General features: G+C 46.1%; 1 long non-coding RNA gene across 1 annotated transcript; it reads right to left on the bottom strand.

Annotated features, from left to right (window-relative positions):
• Positions 1-4,046: 4,046 nt before the first annotated feature.
• On the bottom strand, positions 4,047-6,052 carry LOC115615256. Its single transcript, XR_003993999.1, has 2 exons — positions 4,485-6,052; positions 4,047-4,160 (listed from the first exon to the last, which is right to left on the bottom strand). It is a non-coding gene; the product is annotated as an uncharacterized LOC115615256 (long non-coding RNA).
• Between the last annotated feature and the right edge of the window lie 10,972 nt (positions 6,053-17,024).

Raw genomic sequence — 17,024 nt, 5'->3', positions numbered from 1 at the left:
TAGATTGGTTAATATCTGCATAGTACTTTGAAGATCAGAAGTGGCAAATACAGCAGCAATGATAGTTAGAATTGGGCAGCAGCCGTTCCACATCTTTTCTTGTTCAACATCTTTGTCGGTGACATGGACAGTGGGATTGATGCGCCCTCAGCAAGTTTGCTGGCAACACTAAGCTGTGTGGTTCAGTTGATATGCTGGAGGGAAGGGATGCCATCCAGAGGGACCTTGACACACTTGTTGGCCAATGCCAACCTCATGAAGTTCAACAATGTGAAGTGCAAGGTCCTACACCTGGGTCAGGGAAACCCCAGGCACAGCTACAGGTTGGGCAGAGAAGTGATTCAGAGCAGCCCTGTGGAGAAGGACTTGCGGGTGTTGTTTGATGAGAAACTGAACATGAGCTGCTTCAGTATGTGCTTGAGCCCAGAAACCAGCCATGTGCTGGGCTGCATCAAAAAGAGCGTGACCAGCAGGTCGAGGGAGGGATCCTGACCCTTTACTCTGCTCTCATGAGGCCCCACTTGGAGCCCTGTGTGCAGTTCTGGTGTCCTCAACATAAGACATGGAGCTGTTGGAGCAAGTCCAGAGGAGGCTGCGAGGATGATCAGGGGCTGGAGCACCTCCTGTGTGAAGACAGGCTGAGAAAGTTGGGGCTGTTCAGCCTGGAGAAGAGAAGACTGCGTGGTGACTTCATAGCAGCCTTAAAGTGTCTGAAGGGGGCCTACAAGGATGCTGGAGAGGGACTCTTCATCAGGGACTGTAGTAATAGTACAAGGGGTGATGGGTTCAAACTGAAACAGGGGAAGCTCAGCTTAGATATAAGGAAGAAGTTCTTTACTGTGAGGGTGCTGAGGCGCTGGCACAGGTTGCCCAGAGAAGTGGTAAATGCTCCATCCCTGGCAGTGTTCCAGGCCATGTTGGACAGAGCCTTGGACAACATGGTCTAGGGTGAGGTGTCCCTGCCCATGGCAGGGGGGTTGAAACTAGGTGATCTTAAGGTCTTTTCCAATCCCAACTATTCTGATTCTATGTTTGGTTACCACGGTATATCCTGCTTTCCAGTTTCCATTTTTCATGAAGCTGCTATCATCCACAAACAGTTTGTAGTCCACATCCTTCAGGGATGTATCTTGTAGGTTGGTATGACCGGAATATGCCTGATTAATAGTCTATAAACAGTTGTGAATCAGCTCTCCTGCTTCTGGATCGGTTGTCAAAACCACCACTGGGTTCAAAAGGTTAGTTACTTTCAGTTCTACATCCTCTTGTTCTAAAAGCACAGCCTGCTATTTTAACAGCCTACTCGGGGAAAGCCGATGACTGCTTTTGTGTTCCAGGATGGTTGTTGGCATGTGAGGTACAAATACAGTCCATTTTTGTCCCCAGGTATTTGATAATTTTTTCCTATTAGAGGCTCTAGTCTTTTTCTTGCTTCCAGTTTTCTAGGATATTGTTTCTGTCTTACCAGTCTGATGTTTGGTTTCAGATGAATAGTTCCTGGTTCTGCATTTTGTGATTGTCCCGGGAGCAGCATATTGTCCCCTCCAGCAGCCCATACTAGTGGGGTGACTGCATTCCTCACTTCCTCCGGTACATCCGGCTCAGTGGCTGGTTTCTGTAACATAAAAACTCGGGCCTCCACAGCCTTTTTATCAGCAACATGTATCTGAATTTTCCTTCTTTAAACATAACTTATGCATGTAATTTACTCAGTATATCTCTATCCAATAACAGCATGGAGCACTCGGGCATGTAAAGAAATTGGTGGGTCAACATCTGTTTGCCAATTTTAAACACTGAAAGAAAGGCCAGGTTCCTGTCCACCCTATGGCACCAATGACTGAAGCTGTTTGCTTGCTTAATTGCCCTTTACAAGTATTTGTAACAGAATAAGTAGCTTCTGTTTTTACAAGAAATTTTATCGTATCATTCCCCAACCTAACTGTAACCAGGGACTCTGTGGGGGGAGTTTCAAATCTTCCCCCACTCCTCCTCAATCTTACCTAAAGTCATCGATTTCTCTGCCTGCGCTGACATTCCACTAAATCTCCGGTGTTTATTTTGGCTCTGAGGGCATTCTCTCTTCCAGTGCTCCCTCTGTTTACAAATTGCACACTGATCATTCTCTAAGTGCCACCCATGGAGTCTGTTCACAAACCTTTCCATGTAATCCTTCTTTCTGACTCCCCCCTTTCCTGCTTTCCTGGGTGAGAGCAACAGCCAACAATTTTTTTTTCTCCCTATTATTTCCTTCTCCCTTTCAACTTCTGTGTTATTGTACACTCTCCAGGCTGTTTCCAGCAGTTTATTGAGTGACCAAGAATCTGTCCCTCTCAGTTTCTGCAGTTTCTATTTAATATCTGGGTTTGATTGACCAATAAAAGTATAAGATAACTGTGCTGCACCTTTTTCAGGGTCCTTATCAGTATACTTATGTTTCATTCCAAACAAAACCAACCGCTGATACTTGGTTAATAGACCCTGCTCAGGCAGAACATTTGGATCTCATTTAGGGTCTGTGGAGGGAAAGTGGTTGTCCACTGGCACTGCGCTGTGCCCCCTGAGTATGGATCTTTTCTGCCTTCTCCCTTGCTTTTGCCAGCATTATACTTTATCACATTATAGTTTATCATCGTATATTACCAAAGTATCCAATTCTACTTGTAAATCATTCCAGTCTGGATCTTGTGTTCCAATAATCGTCTCCATCACCTTAGATACTTTTTCAGAATCTTCCCTATAGGGCCCGGCTAACTCTTTCCAGGCTCATAAATCTGACACAGAAAACGGCACCTTGATAGTCACCAGTCCCTCCACCCCTACTGCCTGATGTAAGGGAGCTTGTATACCTCGGAGAGCACCTTTCGTTGTTCACCTCATGATGGGGCTAGAGCTCTCTTCCCATCTGCATCAAAATCTGCCCCCCCCGTCCCGCTTGTTCCTTGTTTTAATTTGCGGTCCAACTAATAATTCCACATCCTCTTTTTCCTACCTACTCTAATACACCACTTACCAATACTACACGCAGAACATCAACTCCTGAGCGGCTTCTTATTATCCTTTTCCAGTGCTAATACCTTGGGATCTTTAGATATATGCATACACCCCTTTCACAAGTCCAAATTATTCTGCAAATCAAACAATAAATCGACATACTGTAACTCATCCCACTTTGCCTCGATTCGGCAAACTAGCATCAATCAATCAATTATAATTAATTGTACTGTTCACAGGCCACTTCGTCCCAGACTCCAGCTTATACAATGGCCACCATTGTTTACCATACTTTATCAAAGTCTCCTCAGTGACTGAGCTGCCTGAGGGTCTACCAATTTGTTTCCAATGTTGTAAAATGCAACCCAATGGGGATTTCTTCAAAATCCTCCCTTTGGAGGCAATGGTGCTGACCTCCATCCAAATACAATGTCCAGACAACCAAACAAATCCTTACCCACTGCACAGGGTATCCCCTGTGACTAATGTGGATAAGTTACCAAAAAGAATGCCTTTTAAAAGAAATAAAAGTAGGGGGTCTTACCAAGGTTCCGAGTTGGTCTGGGGATCTGTGGTTCCTTTCAGGGAAATCCCCAACGCTGGCATGAAGGTCCCAGAGACTCCCCAGATCCATGGGAAACACAACAGAGGGTCCCTGTTTGGGCACCAAATTGTTACCGCAAAAGTCGGTTGGAGAAACTCTCTCAGGTTTGATGTGGAGTTTCAGAAAGCAGGATTCTTTATTGCAGCGCTGGGCACACATGCGAATAGTTTCACAAAGGTGAGCGCGCCCGTCCTTTGCTGGCACCAGCTGTATACTTAGCATACTCATGCATATTTACAGTTTTCCCAGGAAATTATTTACATATTCATGAGATTTCGAGAAACTAATTATAATATCTGCATTCGAATTATGCATGCGCTTTCTTGCTGAGTGGGGATCTGGTGGTTGCAGATCGTCTTCCTCACTGTTTACTGAGTGATCTTTGTGCTTGTGCACGCTCGCGAGGTCGTAGTGCTGAGTTAAGTGTCGTATGTGCTTGCTTTGGTTCTGTTCCAGTCTCTGTTATCCTGAAGGTCTGCATCCTTGGTCTTACTTACTGCCTCTTTAGTTGTTATCAGTCCCTTGATGTTTCTTCCCCTGTCAGCCAGACATTCCTTATTCCCTACGTGTCAGTAAGTTAGAACAGTCTGCTGTATTTTACTGTGTTAGTTTAAAGTCATATACATTATTGTTAGTTTAAACCTATAATTTAAACCTACGTAGTGGCTTGAGTAAAACTACTGGAGGCTATGTTTAGTTCTTCAATTTGCAGTAGTATTGTGTTAGCAGCTAAAAGGGAAAAAAACCCAAATCAAGTTTGGAAGAAAAAAGATTAGGGAGAATGGCTGTTTTGAATTAACTTCTATTTTTGTGTATGTGTGTTGTGGTTTTTTTTAAGGTCCAAGTCTCACTGTAGTACTTCATTTCACTTTAGGAGTTCGTATACCTACTCCAAATCAAGATCAGGTTCTTCCTGCACTGGCTCCTACTCCGGATCATGCAGTTCCCATTCACATTCCAACTTGCCATCACCGCAGTATCCAAGAAGAAGCAGAGGGAAGAGTCGTGACTATTTTTCCAGGACAAGGTCACATGGTCATAACTGTTCAAGGTCAAGGTCACCCCCACACAGAAGACACCACTGATGGTCAAGGACCTGCACCCACCTGCTCCAGCCCCAGCCCTCTCCCACGTCCCTGTTTCTTGTTTCATTCATTAAAAGGTCTGGGTGTTCGCTTCACAGCACCTCTCTCTGCCTGCAGTCATTTGCACAGCGGAAGCAGGTGGGGGTTAATGCAGCCCCTGCCCATCCTGCAGGTGACTGAACTGGGATGGGGATGGCCACCGAGAGGATGGGTGGTCAGAGCATTGCTCCAGGTGGTGTGAAGCCGTGGGAGAAACCACATTGATTAGCATCAATGCCAGGAGGATAGAGACCTCCATCACTGCCCCAGCACCAGCATCGCTGCAGCGAGCTGGATCCAGCCCTGGGAAGGAGCCATGGCTGTCCCAGGTGCCAGGCAGAGACTGGCTGAGCATGGAAAACTCAGCTCATACCTGGCTGGTGAGTGGGAATTGCTGGCTGGGGCTCACACGCTGATTTTCCAGAGCTGGCACTGCAGTGGCTGCCCAGCTTGCTCCACCCATCTATGGCCTCATCCAACACTGCCTTGGCGTCACACAGCAAATGCCCCAGCCCACAGGTGAGCCCCAAGCCTGTGTCACAAAAAAATCAAACTGACCCATGCAGTCCGAGGCAAGAGGCTAGGATGCAAAGTATAGAATTACAAGAACAAACATTTTTTCATGCACATGTCATATCCCAGCCCAATTGGGGCACCCAAATGTGCCTTTACAGCAGGTCCTTATGCCCTTCAATCATTCAGGTACAAGACGACTTGCCTAATCACCAGCACCCACACCACAAATTACTAATCACTGTAAACTTTGCAAAGCAACTCTAGGTTTTCAGCATTCTCACTGCTTGTCTACTTACCCCTGGAGTAAGTCTTTCTTGAATTACTGATCTGTGATGCCAGAAGATGCTGGGAGGGGTTCCAAGATGTGTCTCGGGGGCTAGGATCAGACTTATTTGTAAGGAAATCTTAAATTGGTGAAGATCTTTGAGAGGAGGAATGATGCTAATGAGCATATACAGAATAATGTGAAATAGGAAGTAACTCTATTCCAGCCAGTACCAGGACAGGTTCTTTAAAAATTAGTAAGTTTGTGAAGAAAACTCTCAGGATAGCTGATGATTTCTATGCTGAAAAATTACTTGGGCAGGAGTCTGAATGCTGCCAGTATCTTTCCTACAGCAGTGGCTTCGAGCTGTATTAGTAGAGGCTGAGTTTAGAAGTTTTAAATACGATTTTTCTTGAAATGCAGTCACTCTCATTGATTAGAGCTAGAGATATGTGCAAAATTTTGCTGGGACATCTGCTAGAAATGTTGATTAAATAGTCCTGTATGTAGGATTGTAGTACAAGTATTTTGCATCCTGTACCAATTACCAAATATGCAGTGAAGTAGTGTAAGCTGGCATTTTAAAATTGAGCTTTACTGCCTTCAGGATAAATGGTCTTTTCTTGATGTTTGATACTGCATTGTAGCCATTAAGACTTGCTCTTTTTGTACCTTACTGCAAAAAAAATGATTTGGACTGCAAGTATTTGCTGAGTAGTAAAAAATGTGTACATTCACTGTCATGCTTTAAGCCACACATGTACTCAGTCTGCATTCAGACAAATTCAATTGTGTTGTCCACTATCTATACATATACTACAATTTACAAAACTGTGCAGGATTCAAAGTATGCTTCTATGGCTCTAATGACTAGAAATTCAAAACCAGCCATGCTACTGTCCATGTTCCAGAAATGCTTCTCTTTCACCTGTTGCAACCCCCCTGGAAAAAATTACAACCAAATTCTTCTGTAAAATTAGTGTTAGTTTCCAATGCAAAATTAATGAAACTTATGAAAAACAGTAAACACCTAATGAAGTACTGCTTCTTTGTGTCTTGAAGTTAAGTAATACTGCCATGTTATGTTGAGGTTGCAAAGGTACTCCTGTCTTCCCAAACTGACAACTATTTACACAACTGTGGAAGACTGGCTAGCCGAACAGGGGCATGTTAACATTGAAATGTTAAGTCAGCAGGATCTCAAGAAGTATCGAAACCAACTTATGTGAAGGGCCAGTGGGATGCAAGGACAGCCTGACCTTGCTTACTTCTGATAAGGTCGAACAAAGAACTTGTGGTTTGTAAGAACAGGAACTAGGTGGCAAAAGCAGAATGTGTATGCAAAGTTAACTTTTATTTTGTTAACCAATAAGGAGCTCAACTTTTGTAATATGCATGAGCTAATTAAGATGAAGATAAAATGTGTAACCCAGACTCAATAAACGAAGCTTGCTGATCCCTCATATTGAGTGACTGCTTCTTCCCTCCGTCTCGACGAATGGCACGACAAATTGGCGCCCGAACAGGGACCAGGAACACGGCGACCCGATAGCGGAGTCCGTAAGCCACGGTCGGCGGAGCTAAGACGTGCGGTCCCACAAGCAGCACGGGAGGCGAACGGGTATTTGACCCCGCGCCCGGGAGCACCTAGAGAGGCTGTCCCGCCAGCTACGCACCGCCGGAGTCTGCAAAGGCTGCAATAGAGCGCTCTTAAAGGTATGAACAGACAAGCGGCGTATAATTTGCCCAAATGCTTCCTAGAGAAGCGGGGCACAACGGGGATAGATCTAAAAAGGGAACTCCCTGACCTGCTAGATTATGGGGTAACCAGGGGAATTTTTACCGATCCGAACACGGTCTTTGAGGAGGAGGAATGGCGGAAACTGGGAGACAAGTTGTTTGATGCGATTATAGCGGAGGAAAAGGCGGCACGAAAGCTGCTGAAACCTTGGCGGACAGTAACGAATACTCTGAAAATGCATAAAGCCGAGCAAAGGGTAGCCGCCGCTGCGGCGGAAAGGCTGAGTAATACAGCCTCTGCAAGGACTTCTGCCGCTCAGCAGAATGATACGACTCCCCCACCCGACTGTCCTCTGCCCCCTTCGGTGCGGACGCTAATGATTCCGCAGAGCTCCGCTGGGCCTTGGAACTTATCTCAGTCAGGCAGTGCCTTAGAGGACGAGACCCCGGAGCCCCCGCAGGCAGAGCGTGTGGCTCCGAGAGGGATACCCGCGGCTTCCCCTGCGGGGACAGCTGGGGCGAACGGACTGGCAGAGCCAATGTTGGAGGCCGGTAGTCCAGCACCCAGGCAAGGTACGATCTGGGTCCCCAGCCGGTGGGTGCAACCTGCAGTCGAGGAACACAACAAAGGCAGCCCCCGAGAACGACCAGAACTGCTACAAGGCGGTACTCCGGACCGTGATCAGGCGCGGCACAACGGAACCGTCACGACAGGAGAAGATCGTACATGAGTCTATACAAAGAACTGGTTAACACAGAAATCATTTGTGCCTCATGCTGTAGTTGTGACCCTTGGGTCTTGTGTAGGTGCCATACTTGCGAAAGGGAGTGGTGGCGCCGCAGGGCACTCGCGAGGCGTTGGTGTGAGAAGTGCCTAAACGAGCAGTTTGCGTTGCCCACGCTTTTACTTGTTACAGGACACGAACTGCCAAATGGAGATCGATACTTTTACTACCAAGCTGACTGGGTTAAGTCAGTAGCTGAACAGGCAAGGAAGATATTGGTCTTTGGTCGTGAGTATAGCAGGACCAATCTCGTGCCAGCTATTTGGCCTGTCCCCAAGGAAAACTGGGGACAAACTAAGAAAAGGTGTAACAAGCGATTTGCTTGGAAGTTGGATAAGAACAAACGAACGCTGAATTAAGAACAATACAATAGGTAGTGGGTTGCAGTGGAACGTCAACATGGGTTTAATGAGTATTTACGTATTCAGCTCGGTAGTGATAACTGTAGCGGGTATGGCTGCGTCATCTTTTGATCCCAGGCAAAATGTATGGGTCACCCTTAGTCGAACCATAAATACCACGACCTTTTGTGCTAGTTTAGCCACACCCAGTGCCCCCTTTTATTACCTGCTTGATAGGGGTTCCGTTAAATGAAGCGGACACCCTCCAATTCAACACTACCCTGCAGGAATTTCGCCGTTTCTGGAACGTGTCAGGCGGACACCTGGTATGGCAGCTAAATAATATAAGCAGTTGGATTGACAGATACGACTATTGGGATGACCATCTCCCAATAGGACCACCCCCACAGGAAATCGAATTGGTGGACTCGCTAAATGTTTCTTACTGTTTGTTTATTAACGCAACTGCATACACCTGTGCCGGGGAACCATCTACCCTCTGTAACGTCACAGTACCTACCCCCGTATCCCCAATTGGAAACACGCCAGACTGGGGGTCCTGGTGTAAACACTTCCACAGAAACCGGTCTCACGCTGCCCCGGGCACAGTGTATCCGAGAAGACTCCCACCTGGGATCTTTCTCATTTGTGGCAACCGAGCTTGGAATGGGATTCCCTCGATGCCCGTGGGGGGGGTCCTTGTACACTTGGTCGCCTAAGTCTTGCGTTGCCACATTATCATCCTGATTGGAGAAATCCCATAAGACGACTCAGACGTGAGGTGCAGGCATTACAGAATACCTGTGACGACAATGTCCAACTTCGGAGTAACTGGGAAACGTTCTTTGCTTCCCTTTTCCTCCCAGGCGCAGCAGCAGCCCGAGCACACCGACACCTAGAAAAACTCTCGTGCTGGGTTGTCAAGCAGGCCAATTTAACTAGCAAAGTACTGTCTGAGCTAGCCACAGACATGGACTCTGTGCAACATGCCGTTTTGCAGAACCGCATGGCCATTGATTTTTTGCTTTTAGCTCATGGGCATGGGTGTGAAGACTTTGATGGGATGTGCTGCATGGATCTACAAGACAACTCTAGTTCCATACACAGAGATATCAAACAACTAATGGAACATTCTCAGAAGATACGGAAGGATGTTGGATTCTTTGGACTGGAAGGGTTAACAACCTGGCTTGGCTTAGGAGGGTGGTTGAAGGGCCTAATTCAAAGCTTAGCATTGTTACTCATAATAATTGTTATAGGTTTATTAGTGTTTAGTTGTGCCTTATCTTGCATCAAACGGCTAGTAACACGCATCTCTAACGACGTTTGGCTAGCCCAAAATAAAAACGGGGGAATTGTGGAAGACTGGCTAGCCGAACAGGGGCATGTTAACATTGAAATGTTAAGTCAGCAGGATCTCAAGAAGTATCGAAACCAACTTATGTGAAGGGCCAGTGGGATGCAAGGACAGCCTGACCTTGCTTACTTCTGATAAGGTCGAACAAAGAACTTGTGGTTTGTAAGAACAGGAACTAGGTGGCAAAAGCAGAATGTGTATGCAAAGTTAACTTTTATTTTGTTAACCAATAAGGAGCTCAACTTTTGTAATATGCATGAGCTAATTAAGATGAAGATAAAATGTGTAACCCAGACTCAATAAACGAAGCTTGCTGATCCCTCATATTGAGTGACTGCTTCTTCCCTCCGTCTCGACGAATGGCACGACACACAACAGTATCAAAATGTTCTCATCCTTGTAACTGGAAGATGTTTTAATACTGTCTGTCTTTGGCAGCTCCTCATTCCCTTTTGTCCTGGTTTCAGCTGTAACAGTTCTTTTTCTCCTCCTTAGTAGCTGGTGCAGTGCTGTGTTTTGGCTTTAGCCTCAAAACAACGCTGGTGACACACCAATGTTTTAGCTGTTGCTCAGTAGCACTTACCCTGATCAAGGACTTTTCAGTCCCTCACGCTTTTCCCGTGAGGAGGGGCACAGGAAGCCGGGAGGAAGCAGAGACAGGACACCTGACCTGAACTAGCCAAAAAGGGTATTCCCTACTACAGCACATCATGCCCAGTACAGAAACTGGAGGGAGTTACCTGGAAGGCCCAGATTGCTGCTTGGGTCAGGCTGGGTATTGGTTGGTGCGTGGTGAGCAATTGTATTGGGCATCACTTGTGTTTATTATTTTCTTTTTCTTTTCCCCTGGATGAGGATTCGGTGGTGGCTGGTGATGTATTTCTTCTTATTTCTCTGTTCTTTCTATGCAGTAATGATTCAATGCACTGCTAATTTTCCTCTGTACTTTACTTATATATATATGATTTGCTTTATTGTACTTATTTACCATATATATAGATAGATATATCCACTTCATGTTAGTGTGCTTGTTTGCTTTAGTGTGCTTGTTTAATAAACTGTGCATGTTATGCGGCTAGTGTGTGGTTGTTTTGTTGCGTACCCTGCCTGTTAGCCAAACAATTTGGTATAGTCAGCAGGATACGAAACAAAATACCATTTTTTTTAAAGATAAAGAAAACTTCTGGTAAAAGAGATGTAGAGCTGGATATTCCTGGCTGGGAATAATTATCGTATCGGATTTTGGCCGCTGAGTGCTTGTGACATGGCTTATGTGAGAACTGGGACTCCTGTTTTCAGGAGGCATCACCCTTTGATGTAGTTAAATGTTTACCAAAAGTTTCAGTAGAAAAAGGGGAAGAATTGATTGCTCTGAGGAGACGAGGATGGATTCTGCTCGCTGCATACTGAAAGCAGCATCACCAGAGAGAGCAAATGCAGACAGAGAAGATTGATTTGCAGAAACAAGTTTGCAAATTGCAGGGAAAAATAGTTACATTATAGTTATTAACTGATAAATTGGACACTTATCAAACAGTAGCAGAAAAAGCAGCTGTTCAGGCAGCCCAATATAAATATTGAAAGCGAAGGGGTCAAGTAAACTGGAAAAAAGTGCATGCAGTGATCACAGAGGCAGAAAGGAATTGGGACCCTGAGAAATGGGACGGAGATATGTGAGATTCAATTGATCTGGATAGTAGTTGAGAGGGTGAGGTGTTCGTTGAAGCAAAGCCAATAGTACAAAGGAAACTGGAATGCGACCTCTAGGTGGACCAGTTAGGCGGGATGTGGTGGAAAATTTCACTCAGCACAAAATTAATGACTTTATGGACAGTTTCAAACAAAAGCCTGGAGAATCTTTACTTTCTTGCTGGCTGTTCCTTGAAGCACAAGGCCATGGGCTGATCCAGACTCCGTCTGGGTGACCTCTTGTACCACGACAATGCCTCTTGAGTGACACTTACTTTTGAACCTCCAGTCTGAACCTTCCCACTATGATGAAAAGCTTCATATCTCTGAAACTACCCTCCAAGCAGGTACATGCTACTACTGTAGGTCCCCGAGCCTCCACTTCTCCAGGCTAAAGCCCAGGACCTTCAGCCTCTCTGTACACAGGCTCCAAACCCCATCCTGGCAGATCTCTTCTGGAAGCCTCCCCAGTTCCTCCGCATTCCTTCAGACCAGGGAGCCCCAAAGCCAGACACTGATAATCCAGATGTGGTCACAACGGAGCCGAGTCAAGGGGAGTGATAACTCCTTTGTCTGAATGGCCATGCAGGCCACTGTACACAGCTGGCCTTATACATGGTGAACATGCCCAAGTGGCTTGTATGGCATTCCTCAAAATGCCCAGGCCCTTCTTCTCAGGGTCACTCAGCCTGTCAGGTACCAGCCTGCCATCTTGTATGGGGTTATTCTGCCCCCAACAAAGGACTGGCCTCTTTTATTTTATGTAGAACCATAGAATCACAGACTGGTTTGGGTTGGAAAGGACCTTAAAGCTCACCCAGTTCCAACCTCTGTCACGGGCAGGGATACCTTATACTAGAGTGGGTTGCTCCAAGCCCCGTTGAGCCTGGCCTTGAACACTGCCAGGGATGAGGCAGCCACAGCTTCCTTGGGCAGCCTGTGCCAGCGCCTCAGCACCATGCTCACAGTAAAAAATATCTTCCTTATATCCAATTTCTCGTGTTTCAGTTTGAACCCATCACCCCTTGTCCTATCACTACAGTCCCTGATAAAGAGTCCCTCCCCAGCATCCTTCTAGCCCCCTTCAGACACTGGAAGCTGCTTTGAGGTCTCCATGAAGAGCAGACCTTTCTCTCTTCTCCAGGCTGAACAGCCCCAACTTTCTCAGCCTGTCTTCATACAGGAGGTGCTCCAGTCCCTGATCATCCTCATGGCCTCCTCTGGATTGCTCCAACAGCTCCATCTCCTTTTTATATTGGGGACATCAGAACTGCACATAGTGCTGCAAGTGGGGACTCACAGGAGCAGAGTAGAGGGGCAGGATCGCCTCCTTCAACCTGCTGGTCACGCTCCTTTTGATGCAGCCCAACACATGGGTGGTTTCTGGGCTCAAGCCCACACTGAAGCAGCTCATATTCAGTTTCTCATTGACCAACACCCGAGGTCCTTCTCCTCAGGCTGCTCTGAATCAGTTCTCTGCCCAACATGTAGCTGTGCCTGGGATTGCCCTGACCCAGGTGCAGGACCTTGCACCTTGTGCACATTCAGGTTCATTAGATGATCACTTGTAAAACTTCATGAGGTTGTAAAACTTATAAAACTTCATGAGATTTCTATTGCCAAATGGCAGAGCTTTTCAAGATTCCCCCAGGAGTGTGAACTGCCTTTGAAGTGAAGCTTTTAATATGTGCGTGCACATGGCTTACCCCTGACACGTGGTGCCTCTGAAAAGTAACAGCATCAGGAATTGGAGGACACTACAGATAATAAAAGGAGGCATTTTTTCCATGACATTGTTGACCCAGGCAAGAATTCCCATGGTGACAAACTCAGAATCACCAAGTGATGCTGATTTTACTTTACAAAGGAAGTAAAGCAAGGGCCACAGAGAAAGGGGAAAAGAGGGTTGGGTTCTTTGCATTGGAGGATACAAGGACGGCCAAGGGGAAGAAACTGTGAGCAAGGAAAAGAGGAAAAAGGAAAGAATAGAAATTGATCAGGGCTGTTTTGGAGGACTTTTTTGCTCACTTTTTGCTCACTTTTTATTCAGTTTTCTTCAGATTTGATTTAGTCACTTTTACTAACATTTTTCTTTTAGGTACCCCATAATGACCCAAAGCAACCCATGAAAACCTCACTTTTACTCGCTTTTACTCAATTTTTTATTAGCTTGAATTCACTTTCAATCACTTTTTATTCAGCTGTGTTGGGAACACACGTGGTTTCAATAACAGCTCATGAGGCAGAGTGAGGTTTAAAGCTTTATTGGAATCAAGGGAGATCTCCACCAGACACACCTGGTTCTGGGTTCTCCATTTGCAGTCAGTATCCACCTATATGATACTTTCCCTGCCTGCAAAGTGCCTCCTCCTTTCTCCTTTGCCTCAGATCCTCTGAGCCATTCTACTGTGCATAAGCAACAGTTCCCATGAGACGGGCAAGTTTCACAAGGCTAAGCAAGTTCTGCAAGGTTTAACAAGTTCTCGCATTATTGACACTGTTTTTTTTTTTCATAGAACTACAGGGCTTTTGTAAGATATTGCACTTTGCCACTGTTCTCCGCAGGTTGTGTATTTTTGGCAAGGCCAAAGCTTTTCTCCACAAGCTTTATGCAGGTTTCCTCAGGCTTTTTATTCACCTTTAGTCACTTTTGAACTCCCACATACTTGCTTTTGATTTGCTTTTAATTCACTTTTGTGCTGTTTTATTCAGATGTATTTGCTTTTTAGTTACTTTGATTGATCTTCAATTCACTTTTATTCACTTTTCTTGGAGATTTATTCAGATTTATTCCCTTTTATTCTTTTTCATTCACATTTAATTCACTTTTATTCAGTTTTCTTAAGGTTTATTCACTTTCATTGGTGTTTCTTCCCTTTTCAGCTTTATGCCTGTTGTATTTCACTGCAATCCAGTTTAATGGAGCTGGAGCAACTGCACCAGGCCCGGCCCACGCCCCAGGATCGACCTGCGCCCCCCTGCGAAGGCGAGAGCCATAGCCGCCCCCACACTGCCCCATGGCGACTCAGTGACACCCATAGATACCCGACAGTGATTCATACACCCCCCCCATCCCCATGGTGCCCTATAGACCCACAAGACGTGTCCTCCAGCTTTTATTAACTCATGACGTCATGATGTCACCAGGACCGCGATGACATCATCAGCATCATCAATGACACAGTGCCCCATAGGGCCCCCACTACCCCCCCGCAACCCCTAAGTACCCCAACACCAGTCGTTTTTTTTATTCGCTTTCATTCATTTTTTTTTAAACTTTCATTCATTTTTGAGTTTTATTCATTTTTGCTCACTTTTTGCTCAGTTTTTCTTCACTTTTTGTATGTTTTTGTATACTTTATGCTCACTTTTTATTCAATTTTCTTCAGATTTGATTTGGTCACTTTTAGTAACATTTTTTTTTTTTTTAGATACCCCATAGTTACCCAGAGCAACCCATGGAAACCTCATAGAGCCCCATAGACCCCAGTAGGTCCCATATAGGCCCCCTCAGCCTTATAGACTTACTATAGACATCCCATAGGGTCCCAGAGCGACCCATAGGCACCCCACGGGAACTCTTGATGAACCATGGACATGCCATAGTGATCTCCAGGGACTCACAGACAGCCCATAGCTATCCACAGCACCCCATGGACACTCTATAGTCATCTCATAGAGACCCAGAGTGACCGATGGAGACCGCACAGCAACCCATGGATACTCCAAATTGACTCATGAATGCCTTGTAGAGACTCATAGATCCCCATAATGACCCACTGCGACTTATAGATCCCCCATAGACACCCTATAGCAAGCCCTGGACACCCTGTAGTGAGCCACGGTCACCCATAGACACCCCATAGAGACCCACAGCAACTGCTAGATACCGTATAGACCCACACATGGCCCCATGACAACACATAGAGCCCTATACGCACCCTGCACTCCCACATAGGACCCCAAAGACCCCCTCCCCACTGCCCCATAGTTCCCTATAGATGCACAACACACGCCTCACGGTGTTTATTGACTTATGGTGTTGTGATGTCACCAGGACCGTGATGACATCATCAACATCATCAATGGCACGGCACCCTATAGGGATCCCCAAGAGCCCCATGGGGGGTCCCCAAGTGCCCCATGGGGCTCCCACTACCCCCCCTGCACCCCGTAAGTACCCCAACACCAATCAATTTTTTTAAATTGACTTTCATTCATTTTTATTCGAGTTTTATTTAGGCTTCTTCACTTTTATTCAGTTTTATTCACTGTTTAACCACTTTATTCACTTTAATGTGCTTTTTATTCACTTTTTTCCAGTTTTCTTCAGATTTAATTTAGTCACTTATAGTAACTCTTTTTTTTAGGTATCCCTTAGTGACCCAGAGCAACCCATGGACACCTCCTAGAGCCCCGTAGAGCACAGTAGATCCCCTATAGACCCACTCAGCCTCATAGCCTCCCTGCAGACATCCCATAGGGTCCCAGAGCGACCCGGAGACATCCGAGAGCAACTCTTAGCAACCCATGGACACACCATCGTTACGTACAGACACCCATAAACATCACATAGTGACCCATAGACAGTCCCCAGCCATCCACAGCACCCCATAGACTCCCTATAGACACCCCACAGAGACCCACAGCAACTACTAGATACCCTATACACCCACACATGGCCCCATAACGACCTCTAGAGCGCCATAGACACCCTCTGCTGCCACACAGCACCCCGTACCGCCCCCCACCCTATAGTTCCCTATAGATGCACAACGCATGCCCCATGGCTTTTATTGACTTACAGTGTCGTGACGTCACCAGGACTGCGATGACAGCAGCAGCAGCAGCATCGTCAGCCACCACAGCACCACATAGGGCCGCTATTACCCCGTCGCGCCCCATAAGTACCCGAACACCAATCGGTTTTTTATTTGCTTTCATTCATTTTTATGAACATTCATTCACTTTTATTCAAGATTCATTCAGGCTTGTTCACTTTTATTCCATTTTATTTGCTTTGTAATAATTTATAATCCCATTATTCACTTTTGCTTTTTCTCATCTTTACGCAGTTTTATTCAGCTTTATTTGCTTTTTTATTCAGTTTTTCTTCAGCTTTATTTGCTTTTTAGTCTCTTTTTTTTAAATAACTTTTTTTTTGTTTTTAAATGCCCCATAGCGACCCAGAGAAAGTCATAGAGCCCCACAGCCCCTATAGCCATCCCACAGAGACAGACAACAACCACTAGAGACTCATAGAGACCCCACAGCGATCACATAATGATCACATTACAGTGGGTTTGGGCTGGGTGTGAGGCCAAGGCGGGGTTAATAAAGGCCGGAGGCGTGGTCTGTGCTGTGGGAGGGGCTAATGTAGGAGGGTGGGAGTGGTCTAGGCTAAGGGATGGGTGGTACCAGGGGGCGAGGCCTCTGCTGGGGTGTGCCAATGAGGGGCGTGGACTCAGGGGAAGGTGTGATGGAGGCTGCGGGTGGGGCCAGGCTAGTGAGGGGTGGAGCTGTGTAGACAAGGAGCGGGGACTGTGCTGGGGGCGTGGTCTAGGCTGTGGCTAGGGCTGGGGGCGTGGCCAGGTGTGGGGTCTCAGCTA

This window comes from Strigops habroptila, chromosome 13 (assembly GCF_004027225.2).
Source record: "Strigops habroptila isolate Jane chromosome 13, bStrHab1.2.pri, whole genome shotgun sequence".
Taxonomy (NCBI): Eukaryota; Metazoa; Chordata; class Aves; order Psittaciformes; family Psittacidae; genus Strigops; species Strigops habroptila.
Note: the sequence above shows the minus strand (reverse complement) of the source record. Positions and strands in the feature narration are given on the sequence as shown.